We start from the raw sequence: 27,719 nt of genomic DNA on the forward strand, positions 1-27,719 counted from the left end.
TATAAACCAGATTCTTAACCATTGGACCACCAGGGAAGTCCCAGAAAGTATTATTTTTATATCAAGCTAATCCTTGCCATAGGAGTCCAACTGGACTTTTCATTAATAACTGTAGTGGGTTGAATAATATCCCCTCCAAATTCATGTCTACCTGAAACCCCAGTATGGGACCCAGTTTGGAAATATTCAGTGTAGATACAATTGCTTAAAGATAGAGGTGTGATTGTACTGGGTTAATCTGATGACTGGCATCCTTATATAAAGAGGAGAGGACACAGAGAGATACACAGAGAAGGGTGACTTATGTGGAGATGGAACCTTCGGAAAGCTCCAAGAAATAAGGAGTGATTCTCCCTAGAGTCAGCTTGGGCTTTCCTGGTGACTCAGATGGTAAAGAATCTGCCTGCAATGCAGGAGATCCAGGCTTGATTCCTGGGTTGGAAAGATCCCCTGGAGAAGGGAATGGCTACCCACTCCAATATTCTTCCCTGGAAAAATCCATGGATAGAGGAGCTTGGCAGGCTGTATGTATAGTCCATAGGGTTGCAAAGAGTGGGACACCACTGTGCAAATAACACTCCCTAGAGTCATCCTGAAGAGGGTGACCCGCCAGAGACTCTTGATTCCAGACCTCTGGCTTCTGTAGCTATAAGAAAATAAAGTCCGGTTGTTTGAAGACACCCATTGTATGGTAATTGTGAAGAGTCAGACACTGAAGTGACTGAGCCCACATGCATGCACATGGCAGCTCTAGGGAATTAATGTAACAGCCGCTACAAAATGGCATAGTTTGAAGGCCATCCTCTTACTGACCTTCAGCTTGAGGTGCTGTGAGGTGAGCAAGGTTTTCAATTGTGATTATACTCAGTGTTTATACTCAGTGCAGTGAAATTTTCCATGTGCAGGAAGCTGCTGTATCTGGTAAGCCTTCCATTTTAATTTGGTCAATGTGTTGTAAAAGGCGACTTACTGGAATCCTGTGCCACTTGAAGGAGCTCCCGTGGACTTTTTAAATCTTAATTTGTAGGAAGTGGTCTGTGGGGCTAGATGGCTGTTGCCTTTGCTATTCCACCACGGTGATTTTTCAAATTCCTTAAACCTGCTTGTGTAGCAAGCTGGGACTTAAGGAATAAGAAATCGATTGTGTCTTTTAAGGATGTATTTGTTCACACCTTCAGTGCTCAAGGACTGGGGTTGGGGTGTCAACAAACAAGATGGAAACGCTACAAAGGATGCAAGATTGCCCTCTGTGACGGGATCCTCTTGAATGTCCACTGGGAAGCACAGCATTGGGAGCACAATCTGCTGCCCCACATGTTATCATCAGGAGAAAGGGAAGTCGATATGCAGTTACTGAAAGCAGTGTCTTTGAAGGGAGTTGTGACTCTTGATCAATAGAGATAAAAATGCAGCATCTTGAGGACATTGATTCAGCCTCCCTGTGTGTGGTACCCCTAGGCCCATATTCCCAAGTGTGTTCTGGAAGCATAAATCAAGGTGAGTCAAGTCCTCAGGCTGCGGAACTCGATTGTGCAGCAGTGATATGTTCCCCTGGAGTGGTGATGGAAGTGGCAAAGTGTCTGAGAAACATCCCCAAGAGCCTGCAGCCTTGCGCTTCCACGTGATGTTCTTTGGCTTGATTTCTTGCAACAGGAGCCCTCTCATTTGCTCTGAAGGGCTCCCTGACCATTAAGAATTGGCCCAATGGAAAAGTCTCTCTTATTTTCATTATCAGATGCTCAAAAGGAAGGGCGAACTCCAGAGATTTCCCCACACAGAATTTCTAGTGATCCTACTAAGAGAGCCTCCCAACTCAGACAAGCTCAGGACATGAAGCCAATTTGGATTGGAAAATCACTCTGCTAGCTTTAGATGTCATGTATGCACATTCACGAAAACCTGGCTGCTCTCCAGAAGAAAGCATTTGCTGTCATCCTTCCCGGGAGGTGCTCCACGTGAGCCAAGCTTTTCTGGAACTGACAGGGCTAAGTGCTAGAAGGGGTGGAGAGCAAAGGGAAGGATAATAATGTCTTTCTAATATGAACTCTACTGGGCATTACTTACTCAATTTAGTCTTTAGGGTGTTCCTGTGGTTTGTAGACGTTTCTTAATGTGAAAATGATTTTTAGTCTTAATTTGGAAATTGAGGACCACAAAGTTAAAATGATTCACTCCAGGTTATACAGTTAAGTAATTATTAATAGTAGAGACTTCTTTTGGGAGCACAGAAGAAAAGAAATGGGAAAAGTATAAGTGAGTATGTATATGTATGTGTAAATACAGGGACATTTTTTTACTGATGATTTCTGATTTCAACTATTTAATTGCAACTTAGGAAGGACTCTTTCTGGTCTAGAAGGATGCAACAGGCTCCATTCAGTCTAAGGTGTAAGGTGAAGACTGCAGAGTGATATATTGTACCCATACTTATTAAGCATGTACCCCTTCCATGCACAAAAGGATGCAGAGAAAGCCCCAGTTTCTTGTTCTTCCCTTGGACCATGCAATTAAATGCAGTTAATCTGCATTAAACAATGCAGATTAAATAACATAGAATTGAATAATCTATAATTGTGTCTACTAAGGAATTTTATATATTCTGTTCTTCATTTAAAAGAAAACAGACAAGTAGCGTTTTGTAATTTGTTTTACACACATGCTCATGAGTTTTTATTTAATATATGAATTGATTTTTTGTGTGTGTCAGTGATAAAAGGGACAAAACCTTAGCCCTGCACTGTGTCATGGAAAATCCAACTTTATCTTAATGAAAGGAGATGGACTTTGGGTTTCTCTCGGGCCAGTTCTCTACCCTTAATAACCCCATAAGCTGTTCACATGACATCCATCACTGCCTAGACCGATGGCTCAGAGGCCATCGATGTTGCTCATTGTCTTGGTCTGTGTGCCCTGCGCAGCTGGCCCTTAGCGCCAGCCAGTCTTCCTTACCCTAGCTGACAGTGCTAATCAGGATGATCAATATGACCTCCCCTCCAAATGGCACATCACTAAGTGGATTTTCTTTACTTAATATCCATACGGAGTGACTGTTTGAATGGACAGTGGAGATTTTAGCAAGCCCTCTGCTAATAAACCTGTGCTACAGTAGAAAGGAATTAAACATGACCATACCAGTGGGAGCAGAGCTGTTTGGGAAAGGGGGTCCCAAACCAGGTGAGTTTAGGTAAATAGTCTAGCATTTTAGAATTACTTTCCATGTGTTTTTCCACAACTAAGCATGAAGGGGGCTAATGGTTTGAACCTATGTGGAAAATCATTTGTTCTATTTTCCTCGAAAATCTCAGAGCTTTAAGCCAAAGGAAAAGTGAGCACCTCTTGTATAGTTCATCCAGAGATCTAGTGATGGTTCTGTTTACCAAAACCAAGTATGAATTTGTGAATGAGTTTTTGCTGACTGTGTTGATAAGATAGCAGTCATAAGCTCATTCTGTAGTTCATGCATGAAATACATTTATAGAATGTAAATGTATCTTACCTTAAATTTAAATCATAGCTAATCCATGCCAGCACAAGCTGAGGTCACTGTGCAGTATAGGTAGTCAGCTCTATGGCTACTGCTAATATGAATGTGGACAGGAATTCAAAGTGTAAGTTGTCTTCTAAGACTTTACTTCTTAGTGAGTTGACTGTTATCATTAGGCAGTTTTTCATTTGACATAAGACCTTTGATTTGTTTTTTTTTTTTTTTTGTAAGTTCATGTATTTCATTTGGGGCTGGAGATAAGGCTGAAAAGAGTAAAGTATGTGGGGACGTGTTTGCATTCATAAGAACTGTTGATTGGCCATTTCATTGAACAGGGACCCATCAAGTTCACTACTCTTGTTAGAGCTACCCTTAATTGGTTTTTTGGCTTGCGGTATTATTATTTTTCCTTTGCTGTCAACTGTATGATGGCTGAGGTCCAGAATTTCCACTGTTCCCCTAAATACAGAGGAGAGTGAGGGATTTGATATATCTGCAGGGCCCAAGAATATACGTTAAGGGTCCTACTCCAAATGGTTTCACAGTAAAGCTATGAGGGAATTTTGTTTTCTACTCAGAAGTAATACATTGCTGCTGGTTTTCAATGGCTGGTTTAACATTCCTTAGATCCAGGAAGATTTACACTGTTGAACCTCCAATGCTTGCTCTTTGCAAATGGTCACTTTTCCATGTTTGTTCTCAAGTTTGAAAAACTTAGTGTTAGATAGTTTCTGATGGATTTAAAAGTTACTGTGACACTCAGGAAATTCTTTGCTACTCACCAGATAGAGTAAGCCACCTCTGCCCTTCTGAGCAAATCTTCTTGTCTGTAGCCCCAAGAAAGGGTGTGGAGTGTTTTGATCCTGGAGAACCTAGAAGTGGGAAGGTCTCAAATGACACAGGGCATGGGAGAGTGCTATTTTGTAGCTTAGGCTCAGAAATTGGGCTGTCGAAAGGTGTAAGATTTTCTCTTTGGAGGGCAGAAAGAGGGGAAAAAAAAAAAAAACAACTATCACAGTAATGAGGGAAAAACCAAAGAAATGGATAAGCTTTGACAGTTTTCTTCTGCTGCTTTGTCAGATTGTCTTCAAGAGCTTAGAGTACTGACTTAATCCCTTAACAATCCTGTGTGTTATGTCAAAAGTGTGTGGTTGTGTGTGTGCATGTCTGTGTATGTACAGTTACATAATAAGCATAAGTACATGATGGAGTAAAGGCAAGAAGACAGCTTACTTTTTATTTTATTTTTTTTAAACCTAAGTATGAAAGCTAAAAACACCACATTAATGTGACATCTGTTGACCAAATAGGAAAAAAGCATCACAACTAAGCAAGATCAGGCCTGTCTTAATTAGAAGTTGTTGCCTGGGACAGCTGGAGCATGGTGACCAGAAAATTGTTTGTACCAATAACATCTAGATGACTTGTTTTTCCTGCCACCTAAGGGAAGTGTTGTTGGGCTTTGGGGATAACTGGAAGATGTAGGAGTGTGTCTTGTCATTGTTCTGGTCAAGGCTGATGTGGGAGTATTGGGGGCAGTAGCAGGAGGATCCAACTGCAGATAGCATTGCTTGCATCCTGCAAACCATCCAGAACTCTGGGGCTTGGCTTTGCTAGCCAACATGCATATAAGCCTTCAGACTGTAACTCAGGCCTCTGACCTACTTTTCTGGTTGCGCCTGCCTAAGCGAACCCATTAGGAGAACTCTTCCTAGTTGGAACCGTGCTGATCACAACTAAAACCTTTCACAGCGTAGGGTTGTAGTGGAGCCCCCTACATTGGGTATGGTTGGGCTTTGGAGGCTGCAGTGTGAGTTGGGGATATTTCACTGTCAGAGATCATAATTGGGTGAAAGGGAAGTGGATGTAGGCAGTGGTTAAGTCTAAGAGTCTGAGAAAATGCCTTTTGCCATGAACTGGTCTTTAGCATCCGTTCTGTTAGTACGCGGTGGTGAGCCAAGAGGAAGTCACCAACTGCTGGGAACAGCTAGGCTCCTGTGCCCTGGCAAGGGCAGGGAGAGGACAGGAACTGCCACAGCATATGTTCAGGGGATTAAGAGGGAGCATGGGCTGAAGCTGATGGGCAAGGAGGAATCTTAAATGGAGCCAGTTGTCTTTTTATACCATAAGATTCTTCTTTCAGATCCAGGCAATCTGGGCTTCCGTGTCACCAGCCTGGCTTGTGGACTGCACTCTGGTGATGTTATTTTGCTGGAGAAAGCAGAGATGAATGAGCAGATGGGAATGGATGCTGGACGATTATGGGCTGCTCCTGTGTGATTGTGCAGCACAGGGAGTCAGGGGATGTGGAGGCTATAGGGAGGATAGGTCTGCATTCCCCATAAAATCCATTCTCATTCTTTTCTGAAAGGTGAGCAGAGTCCACATTCTCCCATGTGCCACAAGGCGAGTTGGACAGCATGTGTCTTCCTACAGCTCTCAACCTCAAACCATTCCTCCTAATGATTTTTTGAGCATTTGGGTGATAGCACAGAAGGGTACGTGTGAGACGTTAGCACTTGTAAATACACATAAGACATTTTAATAGGAGCTGATCATGCATTTGAAGCTTTCAAAATTACTGACATTCAGATTTTCAGAGTGATAGTTCTACCTTGTATCTGCTAGAATTGTGTTCTGTAGCTTATGAAAATATGAACGATTATTTTTGTTGATTGTCATCCATTTGAACAAGCAAAAACATCAAAAATAGGGGTTTGCTGCTGCTGCTAAGTCGCTTCAGTCATGTCCGACTCTGTGCGAACCCATAGATGGCAGCCCACCAGGCTCCCCCGTCCCTGGGATTCTCCAGGCAAGAACACTGGAGTGGGTTGCCATTTCCTTCTCCGAAATAGGGGTTTATTGTTCTCCTTTGCTGGAGTAATAACATAAATAGCTTACTGACATCATCCTAAATAGGTCTCTTGCCCTAAGAAATCTGCAGTCAAAAGCCCAGGTCAAAGCACTATTGACTGAGGTGTAGGAAAAAAACAAATGTGCTCACTACTGGCTTTTAAAATTTTCTTTCCTAATTTCAAATCCTGAGTCTTTTGAGATAAATGAACTCAAGGATCCAAGACTGAGATTAGCTTTCTCCCTGATAGGGGTGAGCCAACAGGAATGATGTGCACCCAGACGTATGGCATTAGATGCTGGCAGTCCACTCTTACGATCACCACTTATTACATAAGAGGAAAGTGGGAATCAAATTGATAAATGCCTTGTCCAAGGACACTCAGCTCTTTGAGGCCTGTATATTGCTATGCTATATGGGAAGTTACAAAGCAGAGCTTTAAGTTGGACCAGGTGTCTGTGGTTACTAGTGTGAAGTTGACATATAGATGAAACTAAAGATGTCATGAGTCATGTTTGGTACTGAATGGTGGACATAGAGGGGAAAAAAGCTTGAGTGTGGGATGAGGACAGATATTAGTGTTTTTCCTCTTGGCAGATGTTCAGTTATATTAACATAAGTATTTTAAACCCTTCCCTACTAAAATAGAACTGTGTGTTTATTATTTTGAGGGTTGAAAGGAAGGACTAAGGTAAGTGCTGGTGGTTAAAGAAGCAAGGAACGACTTGCTTTATGCCTGCTTATTCCAGCCACGCCTTTATTACACATGCCTTTTAAAATTTCATCATCACCAAAGGCTAATGCAGTGCTAGTAGGTAGACCATTTTGTTTCTTGGCAAAAGAGAATTCTTAAGGGGCTGATCCATTCTCTTGGATGTGCAGAAAGATTTGATATTAAATTCTCTACCCTGCCAAAGGCAGAATGATATAGAATCATATCCCAGATACCTCAGTCGCTTTCATCATGAGGAGCCTTAATAGATATTTCCCATTCTGTCTTGCTGTCTCTTTGTCCCTCCTGATGGAGGGAGTTGGTGAATTTTGGGAACAAGCCAAAGAGGGGATTAGGTAAGCTAAGTCTTCATTTCTGCTATTAACTTGTATTCATAGAATAATATTTAATAGCTGCAATTATCCTTGAGATAAGTGAAGAGGTTCGTCATGCAGAGAATCATATTGTGAAACATTGATTTGTGCTTTTTAGAGGCTAACACAGAAATTGAACTGCTGTGTGTCAGAGGCATTATTTTAAAAATAGAGCCATACTGAATGCATGCTAAGGGTTTTGTCTCTTAGCTGTACCAGAATTACCTCTACTTATTTGCGTTTAAAAAATTGGTTATAATCATCATTACAGTATCATTGTGCAGTACATGAATTTTCTTTGCCTTTTCTAATTTCTCCAGCGTTGGGTTCTTTAAGAAACCATCTTGTAAAAACTTCCAGAATGAATGATTCTTATTTTCAGCTTGCTGGTTTTGTCTTCTCAGTTCTTTCCAGGTAGGGGTTGTGTTGTTTGCTCTGCCTTGTCATGTGGAGTTTTGAAGCACTGGAATTTCTTCATTCATTAAGATTCTGGTTGAACTATGACTTGAGTTTCCAATAGGGAAAATTATGAACAGGATGAAATCACACATGGACTGTCAATATGGAAAGTGGATGTTCTCCTTTTCTATAGAATCAGTTCTATACAGAATCAGAACTTCATCATTGTACTAGCGACCTAAGATTCTTTGCATTGAGAAACTGAAGATTAACAGTGATGTTAATTGTTAGTCATTGCTCTATTTAAACCTCATGCTGCAGTTATTTAGTCTTGGTAAGAAGCTGAGGGCTATAATTTTCATTCTTCTTTACTAATAACTCACTGTATAATTCTGGCATAAGATTAAATGATCGTAGTTTTGAAACTGTTCTTACACCCACCAAGGCTTCCTTGGCGTTTTAAAGGAACAACTTCAGGTTCTACTTCATGGTTTTCCTGGAGGGCCTTGTACAGGCAAAATCCCAATTAGACAGTGCCATTGCAACAGGAGCAAAAGTTGAAATAATATTATCACTTAAAACATTGTATACAGTAGAATCTTTAAGAAACATTTGTTGAATTAAATGGATTTATTGTTAAGTATGTCTGAGTTATAGTGGAGACCATATTGCTTTCTCTAACCTTGTCTTAAAACAGAGACATTTTTCAAAGGAAGGTCTGGATATTAAGTCTTGATAATTAATCCTCATAATTAAGATCTAGAATTAGAAGAAAGTTTGGATGTTTCTGTATACCAAGTATGGGGAAAGACAGTCTGACAGTAAATGGAAAATTGAGCCTTCTTTTCATAAAGCCTTATTCATCAGAGCTAAGTAGATGTTAAGTGATGGAGGAGGTCTCCTATTTCAAGGAGACATCTTGAGAGGACTTTTAATTTGGAAGCTGCTAGGAGGACCCATCTACTCACTAAAGCAAAAAGTTGCTTGTAGCTTATAGGATCAGAGCAGGGAGTTCTGGGTGGCCTTGCAGCAGTCAGTCATGTGGTAATCATATTCAGCTACATTTTGCTCTACTCCAATAATTTCCTATCCTGCTAACCTGCTGCTGCTGCTGCTGCTAAATCGCTTCAGTCACGTCCGACTCTGTGCGACCCCATAGACGGCAGCCCGCCAGGCTCCCCCGTCCCTGGGAATCTCCAGGCAAGAACACTGGAGTGGGTTGCCATTTCCTTCTCCAATGCGTGAAAGTGAAAAGTGAAAGTGAAGTTGCTGAGTCTAGTCTGACTCTTAGTGACCCCATGGACTGCGGCCCACCAGGCTCCTCCATCCATGGGATTTTCCAGGCAAGAGTACTGGAGTGGGGTGCCATTGCCTTCTCCTGGTGACTTACCTATTTGGTGGTGAAACTATCAATTTTCCATTTTTTGTATCAGTCCTTATGCTGGTAGACCAAAACTTAGGTAGGTATCATCTAGGCTCCATCACTTCCTTGGTGTCACCAATTTTATGTGGTCCCTGGATGGTGTAGGTCAGATAATCATTATATGTCTGCTGCATAATGGATTATCATAAATGGTGAGCCCATCTCTGTGTGAGATGTAACTTCAATGTCACTCTTACATGACACTTTCCAAGACTGTCCAGCTTCTAAGGTGATTCTTCTTTTCTGTGGTGATTCAGAGAGGAACTCTGAGCCGAGCATCAGAAGGTATCTCAGTGATAACCTGTTATTTTTGTTTTTAAAATTTCTTATTTCTGGCCTGTCTTTCTCCATGGGTATCTGTTAGTTTTATGGATGGCTTTCTCTCTAATGAGGCACTTTCTGAAGTTTTCTTGACGTTCTCAGGTAGGTCCCTGTGAGGCTAAGCCATGAGCTATCAGAGGGAGACAGTTTTCTTTTGATTGCAAGTGCCTGGCTCAGAGAAGCTCTTATGAAACATTTGTTCCCTTGAGAATGATGGGTATATTGATCTTATGTATTTTCTACTCATCTTCCTACATATTTCTAAACATGGTTTTGAATACATTTTCCTTTTTTTCCACTTTCTTTGTGTTTGTGAGACCCAATAAAAGGCAAATATTAAGCTATTTAAAAAATTTAAAGACTCAGTTAAACCAAGTTCTAATCCATTTAAGCCTTGAAAAAATCTCTTTTGAATACATGAACATTTATTCTAAAGGTAATTGAAGATGCAGAGGCCATTTTAATACCTTCTTCCCATCATTCTCTATTTAGAGAATCTCTTCTATCTGTGTCTTCAAAATCAGGAAATTTTCTTTCCTTTTTTTTTTGTTTATTTGATGAAATGGTTGTCCACTGTCTAATACTCAATAAAAAAGTTAAAGAGTTGTTGGAATGGTTATCAACAAGATTATAAAATCTTGTTTTTACAAAATCCTTGTGCCCCTGTTTGAATATTTCACCAGCCCTGTTGATGTGAGCAAATAGGATATATCTCCTAAAAGGAATTTGACCCCTTTTTTCCTCCAAAGGCTTACATAATTGAACTACTTCACTCATTGAAATTGAACTACTTCCTGGAAAACCAGCGTTATTTCACAAGCTTAGCCATTAGGGTAAGTGACTGTGAGTTACATATATTTATATGTATACTATACCTTAGGGGCTAGCAGTGTGCAGGGTATATTACTGTTATCCATTAATTTTATTTATTTTGTTGGTTTCACATGGTATCCCTTAAAAGTGAAGTCTTCTTTTTACTTGGCTGGTCATTGGAAAATCACAGAGCACTGAGCTTCACCTCAATGCTTGAAATACTGGATTTCTACAATTACTGAAGGTGATTTCAGACTCTTCAGGAAAAATTCAGTTGCTGTCTTCTCTTCTTATTCATAAATTAATTTTGGACTTGGAAATAGCTATTCTTTCTCCCTACGTCCACTATTCAGTGAAAGTTAGAAGAAAGCTATTTCTTAGTTTTAAAAGCTGATAGGGAAGAAGTGAAATTGGACTCCTGCCTCATACTATATATAAAAAATTAGCTCAAAGTAGATCAAAGGTCCAAATGTAAGACGTAAAACTATAAAACTCTTAGAAGAAAGCATTGGTGTAATGCTTTATGACCTTGAATCAGGAAACAGCTTCTTAACTATTATACCATTAGCACAAGCAACAAAAGAAAAACAAGTAATAAACTGAACTACATATGGCCAGTAGGCACATGAAAAGATGCCCAGCATCACTAATTATTAGAGAAATCTAAATGAAAACTGTAAGGTACTACCTCACACTGGTCAGAATGGCCATCATTAAAAAGTCTATAAGGAGAGGGTGTGGAGCATAAGGGACCCTCCTATGCTGTTGGGAATGTAAGTTGGTACATCAACTGTGGAAGACAGTGTGGAAGTTCTTCAGAAAACTAAAAATAAACTTACCATATGATCCAGCAATCACACTCCTGGGCATATACCCAGATAAAACTATAAGTCAAAAAGATACATGCATCCTTATGTTCATAGCAGCACTGTTCATAATGGTCGAGATACAGAAACAACCTAAATGTCCATCGACACGTGAATGAACAAAGATGATGTGGTACGGATATATGATGGAATACTACTCAGCCATCAAAAGGAGTGAAATAATGCCGTTTGCAGCACCAGCAGGCAAGCAGAGATGATCATACTAAGTGAAGGGAAGTTAGAAAGAGAACGACAGATACCCTATGAGATCACTTACATGGGGAATCTAAAATATGGCACAGGTGAACCTATCTACAAAACAGAAACAAATTCTCAGACAGAGAGACCAGACTTGTGCTTGCTAAAACGGGGGGCAGTAACAGGAGGAAGGGACTGGGAGTTTGGGGTTAGCAGCTATAAACTGTTGTATATAGGATGGTTAAACAGTAAGGTTCTGCTGTATAGCACAGGGATATTCAATATGTCCTAAATCAAAATGGAAAAAATATAAAAAGGACTGTCTATATATGTGTAACGGAGTCACTTTCTACAGCAGAGATTGGCACAACATTGTAAATCAACTGTGCTTCAATAAAAAATACATATATCTAAAAATTATATATATATGTATATATATAAAGGGGCTTCCCCTGTGGCTCAGCTGGTAAAGAATCCGCCTGCAATGCGGGAGACCTGGGTTTGCTCTCTGGGTTGGGAAGATCCCCTGGAGAAGAGAAAGGCTACCCACTCTAGTATTTTGGTCTAGAGAATTCCATGGACTGTATAGTCCATGGGGTCGCAAAGAGTCGGACATGACTGAGCGACTTTCACTTTCGTATGTATAAAGAAGTCAGATAGTCCAACAATAAAAAGGCAAATAATCCAGTTTTTAAAATGGAGTAAAGGTTTATTGTAAGGAAGGCTGTGCCCCAAAGGATTGATGCTTTTGAGCTGTGGTGTTGGAGAAGACTCTTGAGAGTCCTTTAGACTGCAAGGAGATCAAACCAGTCAATCCTAAAGGAAATCAGTCCTGAATATTCATTGGAAGGACTGATGCTAAAGCTGAAGCTCCAGTACTTTGGCCACTTGATCTGAAGAGCTGACTCATTAGAAAAGACTGATGCTGGCAACGACTGGAGGCAGGAGGAGAAGGGGACGACAGAGGATGAGATGGTTGGATGGCATCACTGATTCCTTGGACATGAGTTTGAGCAAGCTCCAGGAGATGGTGAAGGACTAAGAAGCCTGGCGTGCTGCAGTCCATGGGATCGAAAAGAGTCATACGTGACTGAGCAACTGAACAACAGCAAAAGGTTTAGAATAACTCTTTCTCCAAAGAAGATAAACAGATGGTCAATAATCACATGAAAATGTTCTCAGCATCATTAGTCATCCGGGAGATGCAAATCAAAACCACAGTAAGATAGCACTTTACCTGTTAGAATGGCTATGATCAAAAAGACAGTAAGTGTTGGGGAGAACATGTAGAATCCTCATTCATGTCTGGTGAGGAATGTAAATGGTGTGGCTGATTCAGAATAGCAGGCAGTTTCTCAAAAAATTAAACAAAGAATTATGTTTAGATATATACCTAGGTATATACAGTTCTAGGTATAGACCCAAGAAAAGAGAATTTTGAGAATTTTATCTAAGAGGAAAACAATTTTTTATAAGATTTCATTATTTTAAGAGAATTTTTAGATTTACAATATAAAATTGAGAAGAAAGTATAGAAAGTCCCCATATATCCCCTGCTTCCACATATGCAAAACCTCCCCAATTATCAACATCACTCAACAGAGTAAAAAAAGAAAAAAAGGTTTTAAACCAAGGATGAATCTATATTGACCCCAAATCTATTATCAAAGTTCATAGTTTACCTAAAGATTCACTCTTGATGTGATACATTCAATGGGTTTGGACAAATGCATATAGGGACACCTATTCATCCTTATAATATGATGCACAGTTGCTTTCACTGCCCTAAAAATCCTCTGAGCTCTACTTAACTCCACCCCTAACCCCCAAATCACTGATCTTTTTATTGTTTCCATAGTTCTGCATTTTCCAGAATGTCACATAGTTGAAAGTACACATTACATAGCCTTTTCAGATAGGTTTCTTTCATTCTGTAATATGCATTTAAGGTTTCCCCATGTCCTTTCCTGGCTTGATAGCTCATTTTTTTTTTTTTTTTTTTACCACTGAGTAATACCCTCTCCAGTATTCTTGACTAGAGAATCCCATGGACAGAGGAGCCTAGTGTGCTTCAGTCCATGGCATCACAAAGAATTGGACACAGCTGAGCACGCACACACACTACTCCTTTGTCTAGAGGTACCAGTTTATTAATTCATTTCCCTCATAGCTCAGTCGGTAAAGAATCTGCATGCAATGCAGGTGACCTGGGTTTGATTCCTCATTTGAGAACATCCCCTGGAGCAGGAAATGGCAACCCACTCCAGTATTCTTGCCTGAAGAATCCCATGGATGGAGAAGCCTGGCAGACTACAGTCCATGGGGTCGCAAGAGCTGGACACAACTTAGCAACTAAACCACATTGAAAGATAGCTTGATTGCTTCCAAGTTTTGACAGTTATGAATAAAGCTTCTATAAACATCCATGTGCAGGTTTTTATATGGACATAAATTTTCAGCTCCTTTGGATAAATACCAAGGAGTACAGTTACTGGATTGTATGGTAAGAGATCATCACATTCTCTCCCAAAGTGGCTGTTTTATTTTGCATTCCCAGTAGCAATGGATGAGAGTTATTGTTGCCCCATATGCTCACCAACAGCGTTTGGTATTGTCAGTGTTCCAGATTTTGGCTACCCTAATAGGCATATCAGAGAAGGCAATGACACCCCACTCCAGTACTCTTGCCTAGAAAATCCCATGGACAGAGGAGCCTGGTAGGCTGCAGTCCATGGGGTCGAGAAGAGTAGGACACGACTGAGTGACTTCATTTTCACTTTTCACTTTCATGCATTGGAGAAGGAAATGGCAACCCACTCCAGTGTTCTTGCCTGGAGAATCCCAGGGACGGGAGAGCCTGGCGGGCTGCCGTCTATGGGATCGCACAGAGTCGGACATGACTGAAGCGACTTAGCAGCAGCAGCAGCAATAGGCATATAGGTAGGTATCTCATTTTGCTTTACATCTCCCTGATGACACATCACGTGCACCATCTTCTCATATGCTCACTTGCCACCTGCATGTCTTTGGCAAGATGTCTCTAAAGGTCTTTGGCCCACTTTCTAACCAAGTGGTTTGTTTTCTTATTGTTGACTTTAAAAGTTGTTTTTATGTTTTGGATAATAGTCCTTTATCAGACATGCCTTCTGCAAATATTTTCTCTTGATACTGTTTTTCACAGGGCAGAAGTTTTAAATTTTTACCAGTTGCAGCTTATCAATAGATTCTTTTCAGGCATGATGTGCTTGGTGTTATGTTTTAAAAAGCATGGTCATATCCCAGGTATTCCAAGTTTTCTCCTGTGTTATTTTCTTAGGAATTTTATACTTTTTTTTAAATTTATATTCCTGATCCATTTTGAGTTAATTTTTGTATAGGATGTAAGCTTGTCTAGATTTATTTTTTGTGTGTGATTGTCTAGTTGTTCCAGGACAATTCGTTAAGAGACTTTATTTGTTCCATTGTATTGTCTTTGCTTCTTTGTCAAAGATCAACTGATTGAATCTGTGGGGATCTATTTCTGAAGTTTCTCTTTTGTTCCATTGGTCCATTGGTTTATTCTTCTGCCAATACCGCTCTGTCTTGATTGCTGTAGCTTTGTAGTAAGTCTGTTTTTCCCCAGCTTTACTGAGGTATAATTGACAAATGAAACTGCCAACGTGATGATTTGCTACTCTATAGACACTGTGAAAGGATCTCATCATTGAGTTATGAAGATATCCATTATCTCACATATTTACCCTTTTGGGGGGGCAGGGGCTAAGAACATCTAGTTCTCTCTCAGCAATCTTTAGTTTTATAGTGCAGTATCAACTATAGTCACAATGTTTTACACTACATTCTCAGGCCTTACTCATCTTATATCTAAAAGTTTGTACCATTTTACTAACCTGTCCATATTTTCCCTACCCCTCGGTCCCCTAGCAACTACCTGTTTACTGTTTCTACAAGGTTTGTTTTTTTTTTAATTGGAGAAAAATTGCTTTACAGTGTTGTGTTGGTTTCTGCTGCACAATAACACGTCAGTCATAATTTTTATATATATATCTCCCCTCTCTCTTGATGCTCCCTCCCCTCCCTCATCCCACCCCTCTGGTTGTCAGAGTGCCAGGCTGGGCTCCCTGTGCTGTATAGCAACTTCCCCGCAGCGATCTGTTTTACACTTGATAGTGTTTATATGTCAGTGCTACTTTCTCAGTTCCTCCCACTCTTCCTTCCCTCACTGTGTCCACAGGTCTTTTCTCTACATCTGTGTCTCCATTCCTTCCCTGCAGATGGGTTCTTCAGTACCATAGATTCTATGTATTTGCATGAATATACAATATTTGTTTTTCTCTTTCTTACTCTATATGAACAGGCTCTAGGTTTATCCACCCCACTAGAACTGACTCAAATCCATTCCTTTTTTATGGCCGAGTAATATTCCATTATAAACATACCACAACTTCTTTATCCATTTATCTGTCACTGGACATCTAGGTTGTTTCCATGTCCTGGCTATTGTAAATATTGCTGCAGTGAGCACTGGGGTACTTGTGTCTTTTAGAATTGTAGTTTTCTCGGGGAATATTCCCAGTAGTGGAATTGCTGGGTTATATGGTAGATTTATTCCTAGTTTTTAAAGGAATCTCCATATTGTTCTCCATCGTGGCTGTGGCAGTTTACATTCATTGTAATTTGATTTGCACTTCTCTAATAATGAGCAATGTTGAGCATCTTTCTGTTTCTACAAGTTTTTTTTTTTTTTTTTTTTTTTTAGGATTCCGTATATAGGTGATACCATGTAGTATTCATCTTTCTCTGTCCAGCTTATTAGCATAATGTCTGCCAGTTTCATTCATATTGTCACAAATGACAAGATTTCCTTCCTCTTTTAAGGCTGAACTATTCCACAGTATATGCATACATGTGTGTATATATATATCATACTACCTTTATCTACCTATCTGTCAACAGGTACTTAGGTTATTTCCTTACCTTGGCTACTGTGGATAATGGTACTGTGGAATGGGAGTACAATAGTAAATAAGTCTTAAAATGAGTATCCTCAGCCGTCCAACTGTTATTTCCTTCTATGTCATGTTGGTTATTCGGGGAGTTTTATCACTCCATATAAACTTAAAAAAATTATTCAAATCATTTTTTTTTTTTTTATATTTATTTATTTGGCTGCACTGGGTCTTAGTTGCAGCCTGAGGATCTTTTCGTCATAGCATGTGAACTTATTTGCAGCACGTGGGATCTTGTCCCTTGACCAGGAATGGGACCCAGGCCCACTGCATTGGGAGTGCAGAATCTTAGCCATGGGACTACCATGGAAATCCATATAAATTTTAAAATCACTTCATTGATACCCATAAAATATCTCATTGGGATATTGACATGGGTTGATTGAATGTATGGATCAAGTTGGAAGAACCGGCATCTTGACAGTATCGTGTGTTCCTCTCTGTGAACATGGGATATCCCTTCATTTATTTGCTTCTTTAATTTTCTTTATCTAGATTTTGTAGTTTTCCACATAGAGATTTTATACGTGTTTTGTTAGACTTATATTAATACCTAACTATTTTATTTTGGGAGGAACTGATGTAAATGGAATTTTTAATTTTAAATTCCTTTTGATCATTGTTTCTGTATAGGAAAGAAATTCAGTTTTACATATTAACTTGAATGTTCCAAATGTGCATTATAATCAATTATTACTTCAAGGGTTTTCATTTTTTTTGTCAACTTTTTTGGATTTTCTACATAGAGAATCATGTCATCCTCTTTAATTTCTTTTCTCCCAGTCTGTATACCTTTTATTTCTTTCTCTTGCTTATTGTATTAGCAAGGACTCCCTGAGTGATGTTAAAGTGGTTAGAGGGAATATCCTTGCTTTTTACCTGATCTTAGTGAAAAAGCTTTAAGTTTCTCACCTTTTTAAGTATAATGTTAGCTTTAGATTTTTCATAGATAATCTTTGTGAAGTTGAGAAAATTCTTTTCTATTTTTTGTTTAGTGAGAGTTTCTATCATTAATGAGTGTTGAATTTTGTCAAATGCTGTCTCTGCATCTATTAACATGATTGCGTGATATTTTTTTAAAAACCTGTTGATGTGATAGATTACACTAATTGATTTTTGAAGAAAAAATTTTCAGTCAAGCTGATAGAGCTAGTTGATAGAGTTAATTGACAATACAGTGGGGCATCTTTCTTGAGTTGGAAAAGCTGTGCAGATATCACACTTATTAATCATCAGTTCAGTTCAGTCTCCCAGTTGTGTCTGACTCTTTGCGACCCCATGAATCGCAGTACACCAGGCCTCCCTGTCCATCACCAACTCCCGGAGTTCACTCAGACTCACAGCCATTGAGTCAGTGATGCCATCCAGCCATCTCATCCTCTGTCGTCCCCTATTCCTCCTGCCCCCAATCCCTCCCAGCATCAGAGTCTTTTCCAATGAGTCAACTCTTCACATGAGGTGGCCAAAGTACTGGAGTTTCAGCTTCAGCATCATTCCCTCCAAAGAAATCCCAGGGCTGATCTCCTTCAGAATGGACTGGTTGGATCTCCTTGCAGTCCAAGGGACTCTCAAGAGTCTTCTCCAACACCACAGTTCAAAGGCATCAATTCTTTGGCGCTCAGCTTTCTTCACAGTCCAACTCTCACATCCATACATGACCACAGGAAGAACCATAGCCTTGACTAGACGGACCTTTGTGGGCAAAGTAATGTCTCTGCTTTTGAATATGCTATCTAGATTGGTCATAACTTTACTTCCAAGGAGTAAGTGTCTTTTAATCTCATGGCTGCAGTCACCATAATCCTTGCTTATTCCAAGTTGACTATCACTTATGAAGATGACTGTCATGCTGGTAGAACCCAACTTGGGGTTTCATAAGAGGGACCCAGAAAACAGACCTGAGACTTTAGAAGACATGAGGTCTAATAGAGGTCAAGAAAACTGAGGTTCAGTTCAGGTCAGTTTGTTCAGTTGTGTCTGACTCTTTGCGACCCCATAGACTGCAGCACGCCAGGCTTCCCTGTCCTTCACCATCTCCTGCTGCTAAGTCACTTCAGTTGTGTCCAACTCTGTGTGACCCCATAGACAGCAGCCCACCAGGCTCCCCCATCCCTGGGATTCTCCAGGCAAGAATACCGGAGTGGGTTGCCATTTCCTTCTCCAATGCATGAAAGTGAAAAGTAAAAGTGAAGTCGCTCAGTCGTGTCCGACTCCTAGCGACCCCATGGACTGCAGCCTACCAGGCTCCTCCATCCATGGGATTTTCCAGGCAAGAGTACTGGAGTGGGTTGCCACTGCCTTCTCCTCACCATCTCCTGGAGCTTGCTCAAACTCATGTCCATTGCGTCAGTGATGCCATCCAACCATCTTATCCTCTGTCATCCCCTTCTCCTCCTGCTTTCAATCCTTCCCAGCATCAGGGTCTTTTCCAATGAGTCAGTTCTTCGCATCAGGTGGCCAAAGTATTGGAGGTTCAGCTTCAGCATCAGTCCTTCCAAGGAATATTTAGGACTGATTTCCTTTAGGATGGACTCGTTTGATCTCCTTGCAGTCCAAGGGACTCTCAAGAGTCTTCTCCAACACCACACCTCAAAAGCATCAATTCTTCAACACTCAGCTTTCTTTATGGTCCAACTCTCACATCTGTACAGGACTGCTGGAAAAACCATAGCTTTGACTATATGGACCTTTGTCAGCAAAGTAGTGTCTCTGCTCTTTAATATACTGTCTAGGTTTGTCATAGCTTTTCTTCCAAGGAGCAAGTGTGTTTTAATATCATGACTGTGGTCACCATCTGCAGTGATTTGGGAGTCTAAGAAAATAAAGTCTCTCACTGTTCCCATTGTTTCCCCATCTATTTGCTGTGAAGTGATATGACCTGATGCCATGATCTTCATTTTCTGAATGAGTTTTAAGCCAGCCTTTTCACTCTCCTCTTTCACTTTCATTCACCAACAGGCTTTTTAGTTCCTCTTCACTTTCCCAAAATATTTTTAGAGCTGAATGAAGACTTGATATCCCCCCTGCATTTCCACTCTTTCTCACTGGCCCTTCAGTCAGCTGGTGAAAATTACCCCTTGAGAGCATGTATATTGGAGCAGGAATTCCACAGACTTGGACAGTCTTGTCACAGAAGGAGGTACTTGAGCAGCCAATCTCCAATGGCCCGAGGCTGGGTTTTTTTGACATTGATTTCTTGTTTCTGGTACCTCTCTGGGGATATATCACAGAGAGATTTAATGAATATTATTTTTGGTCTCCATTTATTTGATGCATGACCTAGTGACTTGCATTCTGTTATTTTTTTTTTTTCTTGCTTTCTGATTATTATGTACTGCATACCTAAATCAATAAAGAGAAGAATGAAGAAATTGCTCTGTTTAACATTTCAGGAGTGATGGAGTAATGTTATCTATAAATATTTATATTTTCCTGAGAAGATGCCTTTTTCTTTTGACATTTAGACTGGCTCACAGAGATAGCCACCACTAGGGCAGGGGGCAGAGAATGAAGAGAGTTTTTCTCAGTCAACTTTATACATGCCTTTCAAGGGTGTACATGGGAAAACTCGAAAGGATTTTTCATTATAATTTTTTTTTTCTGGGGCATTGAAATATTTAGCCAACCCCTTCTCACTTGAGATAGTAACAATCAGGGGAAGCTTGGATTATAATTATGCTCCCCAAAAGCAAAATAGATGAGTTTGACTGACAATTTCCCATGTGTCCCCCAGCTTTCTTCCCATCAGCTTCCCATCCTTTTCTGGTTCTGGTCCCTCTGGCTTCCCTAATGTGTCCTTTCTCCCAGCCCTGGCTTCAGTCCTTCCTGGATTGTCATTCTGTTGTGCCTGGTCCAGCAGCCACCATAAAGTGTGGAGACCCTCAGAGCAGCCCCGAGCCCAATCCCAGTAGGTGCTCACCTACCTTTCTTGAGGAAGGTAGAAGCCTTAGAAGGAGCTTGAAGCAAAGCCATGCCTCTTTGCTTGGAAGGCCCTTGAGCATGCTTTCTGCATTTTGAAAATCCTGAAGGCAGGCAGGTGAGCACAGGGAAAGCCTAGCTCTTTTACTTGGTTTGAGTTCCTGCACCCCAGTGTGGAGAAGATGGTTATGCTTTTTGATCAGGGTTAAGTCTTTGGTGACCAGAAAGTGGAGGGTTGATTATTATAAATGTATGTAGTTTAGAGAGTACATAAAATCTTTTTGATACATGGAGCCATGGAATTTTAAAATCAGAACCAATCCGGAGAAAGTTGAGATCCACTGAAATAATAGAGCAGACTGGAGCAGGACTCTTATGTCTGGGGCCCTTAAGACTGTCTTTGATGAGGGACCCAGAGTTAAAGGCTGTAGTCCCTTGAGGACTTGATGATAAACAATTGAATTTTCAAGAAGGCTTGCTCAGTGAATTCACTTGTGTGTCAGGATACCTTCTGTAACACAAATAACCATCTATCATTCTTTTTAAGCGTGAGAGTTTGATAGTAGTATTTTAATAGTCATATTTTTATATATGAACTGTTGGTAATGATAAAACCTGTCAGTTGCAGCTTCATTGGGAGCCATGGTGATGTAAGCCCATGAGAATAACAATGGATGATGCCATCAGGCCACCAGTAAAACACAGTAGTCACATAAGTACTGATGAGAAGTTGTTTTCTCCCCTCCTCACAGCTTTTGAGATAACCCCAGCAGCTATTTTTAGGCCTTTAATCATAAGGCCAAAAAGAGCAGAATTTTGTGAAAATAACTCAGTTGAGGGATGGACTATTTAATGGAATTGCCTGACATAAAAAGGCCTGGGGAGCTTCCTGTCTCTTTTGTGGCTATCTCTGTGTCAGTCTAAATGTCAAAAGAAAAAGGCATCTTCTCAGGAAAATATAAATATTTATAGATAACATTACTCCATCACTCCTGTGTGTGTTAGTTGCTCAGTTGTATCCACCTCTTTGCAACCCCATGGAGTGTAGTCCACCACGTTCCTCTGTCCATGGGTATTCTCTAGGCAAGAATACTGAAGTGGGTTGCCATTTCCTTATTCAGGGGATCTTCCCAATTGAGATCCAACTCAGGCCTCCTGCATTAACAGGCGGATTCTTTACCTCTGAGCTACCAGGAAAGCCCACATAATTCAAAAAGGACACAGTGTCCTGCTGAGGACTTGTGCCACTCTGTGGGGCAGTGCTGTCCGGGGGGTCAGTTCTTGCCTGCCTGTACTATAGACCATTCCCATTCTAACTGAAGCACCCCCAGTTAAATTTCGCCTGCCAAGGACTCAGACTAATCTTAGAGCTCTTCAGGAGCCTCAAGGACTCACAACCACTTAGAGCCCTTACTCCATCCTACAGTCACTTAAACACTGAGAGGACTTTCTTGATCAGAGTGACATCAGTTCTTATTCGAGACTCATCACCCTGTATTGCTTGTTGGGACTCTCTTTGTCCATGGAGGAGCATCTGGTCTAGTAAATGGCACTCAGTGAGTCTATGTGGGTGAATAAGTGGATGAATGCTTCTTTAAGGATCGAGCATTTTGTACACCATTCAGTTGCAGTAGTTGGCTTCCTGCCATAGTGAGGAGCAGATCCAGGGCTGAAACTTGGTTGTCTCTCTTTTTAAATTAGTTCTATGTAAGATTTAAGGACTAGAGTATCCATGATGCCACCCTGCCTTGTCTAAAAATTTTCTGCATCTGAAACCTATCTGAGTCATAAAATTATCCCACAGACTACCTTTTAGGTAAGGGGGAGAAAGAATCACTCAGACAGGGTGTAGTAAGTTAATTCTTATCGAGGAGCCATTACCCTTCCTACCCTGTCCACCAGCCAAATAACTATAAATTATCTGTCTTTGCATCTCTTTTGGAGGTGGAATAACTTTTAGAATTCCACATTTTTTTAATCCAAATAGCATATTAGGTATTAATAGTAATAATAGTAGCAGCTAATACTGTGGTTAGACTTTTCCAACAACAAGATCTTTTTTATTTTAAGTGAGTTTTGTGTGAACTGAGACTCGGTGTGCATTTTAACTCTGGAAACACACAGGCCCTAAATGGTGGTACTGCCATCAAAACCCATGTGTTCTAACTCCAAGACCAAATTTGTTTTCTCCATGACATGGTTTGTCTCAATATTAGTCAAGACAGTGGAGGGGATATGCTTGAATTTGGCTGAAAGAGGGTTATTTTAAATCTGAAGGAACTGGCCTAATTTTTAACAGAACTATAAATTCTTTCTGATGTTTGTTCCTCTGTGATAAAAAGGAAATCATATGGAGGAATTGCCGCCGACTATTTATCAAATAGTTCTGAAAGTCTGCCCAGTGCTGTGGATAACGAGTAATTATGGGCCCTCCAGGAGCTCATCATAGTGTGTGAAAAGTAGGCTCAGAAACAGTCATTCAGTGTTCAGTCTTTATGAAATATCTACTCATCTCCCAGGCTCTGTGCTGGGCCCTGGAGGCATGGTGGTCACTAAATCCTGGGAGGTGAGTACAGTCTGAGAGAGGAGTAGGAGGGGGAGACAAGCTGAATCTTGAATGAAGAGTTGAATTTCCTCTGGGGTTAAAGGGTAGCTTCTCCTAACACCATCTGGAGGGCTATTTTTCTCTCTCATCTACTCAAATCCTCTCCCTTATCTACTCAGATCCTGTTCTTTGCTTAAGGCTAAGTTCACATCTCACCCTCAGCCTAATACGATTCTCAGCGGACTCTTCCCAGAGTCCTGTCTTCATCCAGTGGGTACTTCTGGTCCGCTTGTCATTGCCTGACATAAAAAGGCCTGGGGAGCTTCCTGTCTCTTTGTACAATGGATGGGATGATCTTAGAAGGAAGAGAGCCATTCCCTTTCATCAAGATTAGAGTAATTGAAAGTGTTGTTTTGTTGTAGTTGAATTTATTTAAATTCATAAAAAAGTGTATAACTAAAGGAGAAAAAGAAGTCACACTCAAAAAATACGATTTTATCACTCCGATAAGACACATAGTTTCTCCCATATTTTTGTCTAAGAATTCCAAGTTCTACTTGTCTTCAATCATACTGTCCTTTCCACATTACAATCTAGATGTGTTGGGTGGTATTATGGCAAGGCCTTGGAGGTAGGTATGTCCAGGTTAGAGCCCCTACCCCTCTTGTGACCCCCATCCCCTGCCATCACTTGCTAGTCTTGTGACTTTACACGGAACGTATCCATGTCCATGTGCCGCTGCATAGGGCAGTAGCTGCATCCGTGCCTTCCTTTGTTGTTCTTGTTTAGTTACTAAGTTGTGTCTGACTTCTTTTGCAGCCCCATGGACTCCTCTGTCCATGGGATTTTCTAAGCAAGAATACCGGGGTGGGTTTCCATTTCCTTCTCTAGAGAATCTTCCCGACCCAGGGATCAAACCTGCATCTCCTGCATTGGTAGGTGAGTTCTTTACCACTGAGCCACCCGGAAAGCCTATGCCTACCTTTACATGTTCATAAAGAAAACATGTATTTACTACACGTTAGTCAGTTTGTGTCAAAACTGTACTAATTTCCTGTATTTAGGAAAATGCTACTAGTTGAAATCTGAATTGAACCATAATTCTGTCTAAGTGTATGAGTTTGCTGAATCTGCCGTAACAAAGAAGCCACAACTAGGTGGCTTAAACAGCAGAAATTGACTGCTTCACCATTCCGAAAACTGGAAGTCCAAGATCAAGGTGTCCTTCTGAGGGCTAGAGAGGAAGGATCTTTTCCAGGCCTCTCTCCATGGCTTGTAGATGCCTGTCTCCCTGTGTCTATTCACATTAGTTTCCCTCTATCCATGTCTCTGTGTTCAAATTTTCCCTTTTTATAAGCATACCTGTTATTTTGGATTAGAGCCTGCTCTAGCAACCTCATTTTAACCTGAATTATATTTATAAATACCCCATCTCCAAATAAAGTCATATTCTGAGATTCTTAGGATTGGAACTTTAATACGTGAGTTTTAAGAATGGGGAGAGGTGGGGACACAATTTAACCCATAAACATATGTTAGGTATTGAGTTGGAGGACAGGATGAGTATCAGGTTTATAAGCCAATACTGATAGATGACAGGATTTGTATCATAATTCCTGTTGATGAAGCACTCTCACTTTCAAAGCCAGAACACACTTCAGTCCTGCCATTTCTTCAGAGATCCTTAGCCTTGGTTTCCCTCTCTCTTGACTGGTCTCTCTATTTTCTTCTGTTGTGTATCCCCCTTTAGCTTAAGTTCTGTATATGTTCTCAGAATTGTTTTCCAAATAGTCTAGGTTATAGAGAACTATAACACTATCTTACAATCATAATTTAAAATACTATGGTATGCTTACCCATGCTGTCAAGAGTTCATCATTTCATGTCATAACCCCGGGGACGTGTTCCTTTCTTTTTCATGCTCTTAATGAAGTAATATTTATGTACACAGGCTTAAAATTAGATTTAGTTTTGTCATTTGGAAATGTAATGTAAATGTAAATCTTATCCATCACTCACTGATGTAATTGGCAAGACTTTTGATTTGGCTTTATTTTATTAAGTATAGGAAAATGGTGCTCCATCATAGTGCTTCGGTTTTGTTAATATCTTTCTTGTAATTCTGATTCTGTCTACCGGATGGTTTTAGAAACTTGGGCTTACAGAAAGCAGAACGTTGATATTGACCATGCTCATCCATGCTATTTCATTTAGTAAAGTCTAATTATTTCTTTTGTCTGTTATTTCCACTGTTCACAATATATTTTTAAATGTGTGTTAAGCATCCATCTTTCCTCCGCCTCTTTTCTGTAAAACTAGTTTGTTGCCCATGCCAGCTGTTTTCCCCCCATTCATGCCTTTTGTCTACTTTGTCTTTGGATAGAGTCCTTTGCACCCTGAGCCCTTGCTAGCCGAATCATTCTGTGCGATGGACTGCATCATAAAAATCTAAATTGATTTCTGGCTTTTCCTGTTGTTAATGCATATTCACTTAGCTAATCCATAAATCAAACCACCAATATCTGTACATTCAGATTTCATTTTTCCTTCTTACCTTAACATCTTCTGGGTTGCATTTTAAAAACATTGGTGATTCTTTTAAAGAAAAACCTAGCCTAAGAAAGTCTGAAATAAAGAACAAGAGTTTCTAAATAGAAAAATCTTTTCACAGCCTTATTCATAATAGCAAAAACAGGTAGCTGATGTACACAAAACATGAAGATAGAGCAAAGTAAACCAGGATGCCTTGCATTGCAGTGTTACACACCCATTTAAACAGTGTTCCTAAAAGCTTTGCAATACTGTGGAAAATGATGATTGTGTAATTAAAATGGGGGGAGCGTTGGAATGCAGAATTCCAACCTACATAAAGTTATGCATAAACAAAGAAAGGAGGTGTGTCAAAATGTTAGCAGTGCTCCTCTTTGGGTAAGGCAGGGCCGACAGAAAGTCTAGATTCAACCTCCCCTCGCACCTCTGTGAGCCTGTTGCTTAGGAGACATAGCCTCTTAAGCCTGATTTTCCAAGGTAAATAAGGACTGTCTCTCACTGACTAAGTCAAGTGCTTAGTTCAGTGTATGACATGTAATACTACAACCAGTAAAAAGCCAGTTGTTGGTAAAAAACAAAATACACAGCTCATGCATTGTACTACTCTTCTAACACAAGCACTGCATTTATTTTTCCCTGTTTCTCTCTGTTTTAAAAGCACACAGTTGGAGGCAGTGCCCTCAGCAGTGGCCTCTGTCAAGCCACGGAACCACTGTGTCCTGGTTGTCTTCCCTGGGTGAAGCCTAAATTCCTTAGCTTGGGGTCACGGCAAAGATTCAGTGATTATGAAAAGGGCTTGGAACAAGTGCCAGACACATAATTGCTTCTATGTTCCTTGCTATTCTCTTTGATTTAAGAAATTTAAAAAATAAATGAAGGTAAGGAATTCAGAAGAATGGGAAAGTTAGAGCAAAGATTTATGTATTTTGTAGAGAGCTGAGCTGAATGACGTCTAAGGCTGAGATTTGGGATACCACAGGCTATATTAAGTGTAACTGAAACATTGCAATTTTTAGTTATAAAACAAGGGTGATCTTGGAATGAATAACCATAGAAAATGGAGATCCTTTGGAAAATCTAGTCTCATGAGTAAATGCTGAGATTGGTACTCTGATAATATGCTGATGGACTTTGACTCTCCAGAAATGTAAATTTTAGTCACATCCCTTGGTTTGTTTCCATTCTCCACGTAAGTGCCAGATTTTTAAGTCTGGGCTCTAACACAAATGCACTGCTGATTTATGGTTAATGGATTAACATAAAGAAATAGAAATAATATGTTTTTAATACTCCTTTTTCTTCAGAATCCATCCTTGCCAAAACCACGCACTATTACCTTTTTGAATGATGGATGATGCTAGGGGTTTGTGGCCAGGAATTCATTGGTCTGAGGTCATCGGTGAAAACCCTGTCAGTGAAAGAAAATGGAGCTAGGAGTTGGGAGATTTTCCTCAGTTTCTTAAGTGAAACCAAGCATGATGGCCTGTGTTGTCACTTCACACGTGAAGTGCACACTTGGCAGCTACCTTCAGTCAGGTGTATGCTATTTTAGCATTAAATTCGGCACAAGCTTGAGAAAGATGACCTGAGGGGGAACTTGTGTGCAGTTCCTTTCATGCATTCTTCCAGGTTCAGTCAGAAACACACTGAATATATATTTTTTCCATATCATTGTAGAACAAAGCCCTCTCCTTTTTTCCTCCCAAGTGAAAGGTATTCTATCTGTACCCACGCCAGGGGTGTGTTCCTTTAGTGACAAAGCTTGTGTTTGTCAACATCAGCAGTAGCCTCAAGAATCCCTTTCTTAGGCTTTTACAGGCTTGTCACTAGGTCAGAAGAACTAATAGGATGTGTTTATTCCCAGTTAGCCAAATGAATAGTAAAGAATTCATAGTTCTCCTGGTCTTGACCTTCACTTTTGTTTTTCTTCTATTTTTTTTCCTTAGACCTGACCTTTCATTTCTCTGTCCTATTTCTGTAAACAGCTTCAAATCATTTGTATGAGTTAGGATATAAAAGAATTCAAAATCAGAGTTAAATGTGGAGCCTTCTAGGGACTTCCCTGGTGGTCTGGTGGCTAAGACTCTGAGCTCTCAATGCAGGGGGCCTGGGTTTGATCCCTGGTCGGGGAACTAGATTCCACATGCCACAACTAACAAGTTCTCATGCTGCAACTAAAGCTCCTGTGTGCTGCAACTGAGAGCCTGTGCAGCCAAATAAATACAGAGAAATATTTTGTTTAAATGTCGAGCT

General features: G+C 40.3%; 1 protein-coding gene across 13 annotated transcripts in view; it reads left to right on the forward strand.

Annotated features, from left to right (window-relative positions):
• The window catches only part of TLN2 (talin 2), a 497,178-nt gene that overhangs the window by 246,723 nt on the left and 222,736 nt on the right, over nucleotides 1-27,719 (forward strand). The window contains exon 4 of one of the 13 annotated variants that reach the window (XM_070378013.1): nucleotides 10,317-10,400. The exons of the other annotated variants lie outside the window; for them this stretch is intronic. The gene's annotated coding sequence lies outside the window, so the exon portion shown is untranslated. The remainder of the gene's footprint in view (nucleotides 1-10,316; nucleotides 10,401-27,719) is intronic. 13 annotated transcript variants of the gene reach the window in all.

The sequence above is a fragment of the Bos mutus genome, chromosome 10 (genome assembly GCF_027580195.1).
Source record: "Bos mutus isolate GX-2022 chromosome 10, NWIPB_WYAK_1.1, whole genome shotgun sequence".
Taxonomy (NCBI): domain Eukaryota; kingdom Metazoa; phylum Chordata; class Mammalia; order Artiodactyla; family Bovidae; genus Bos; species Bos mutus.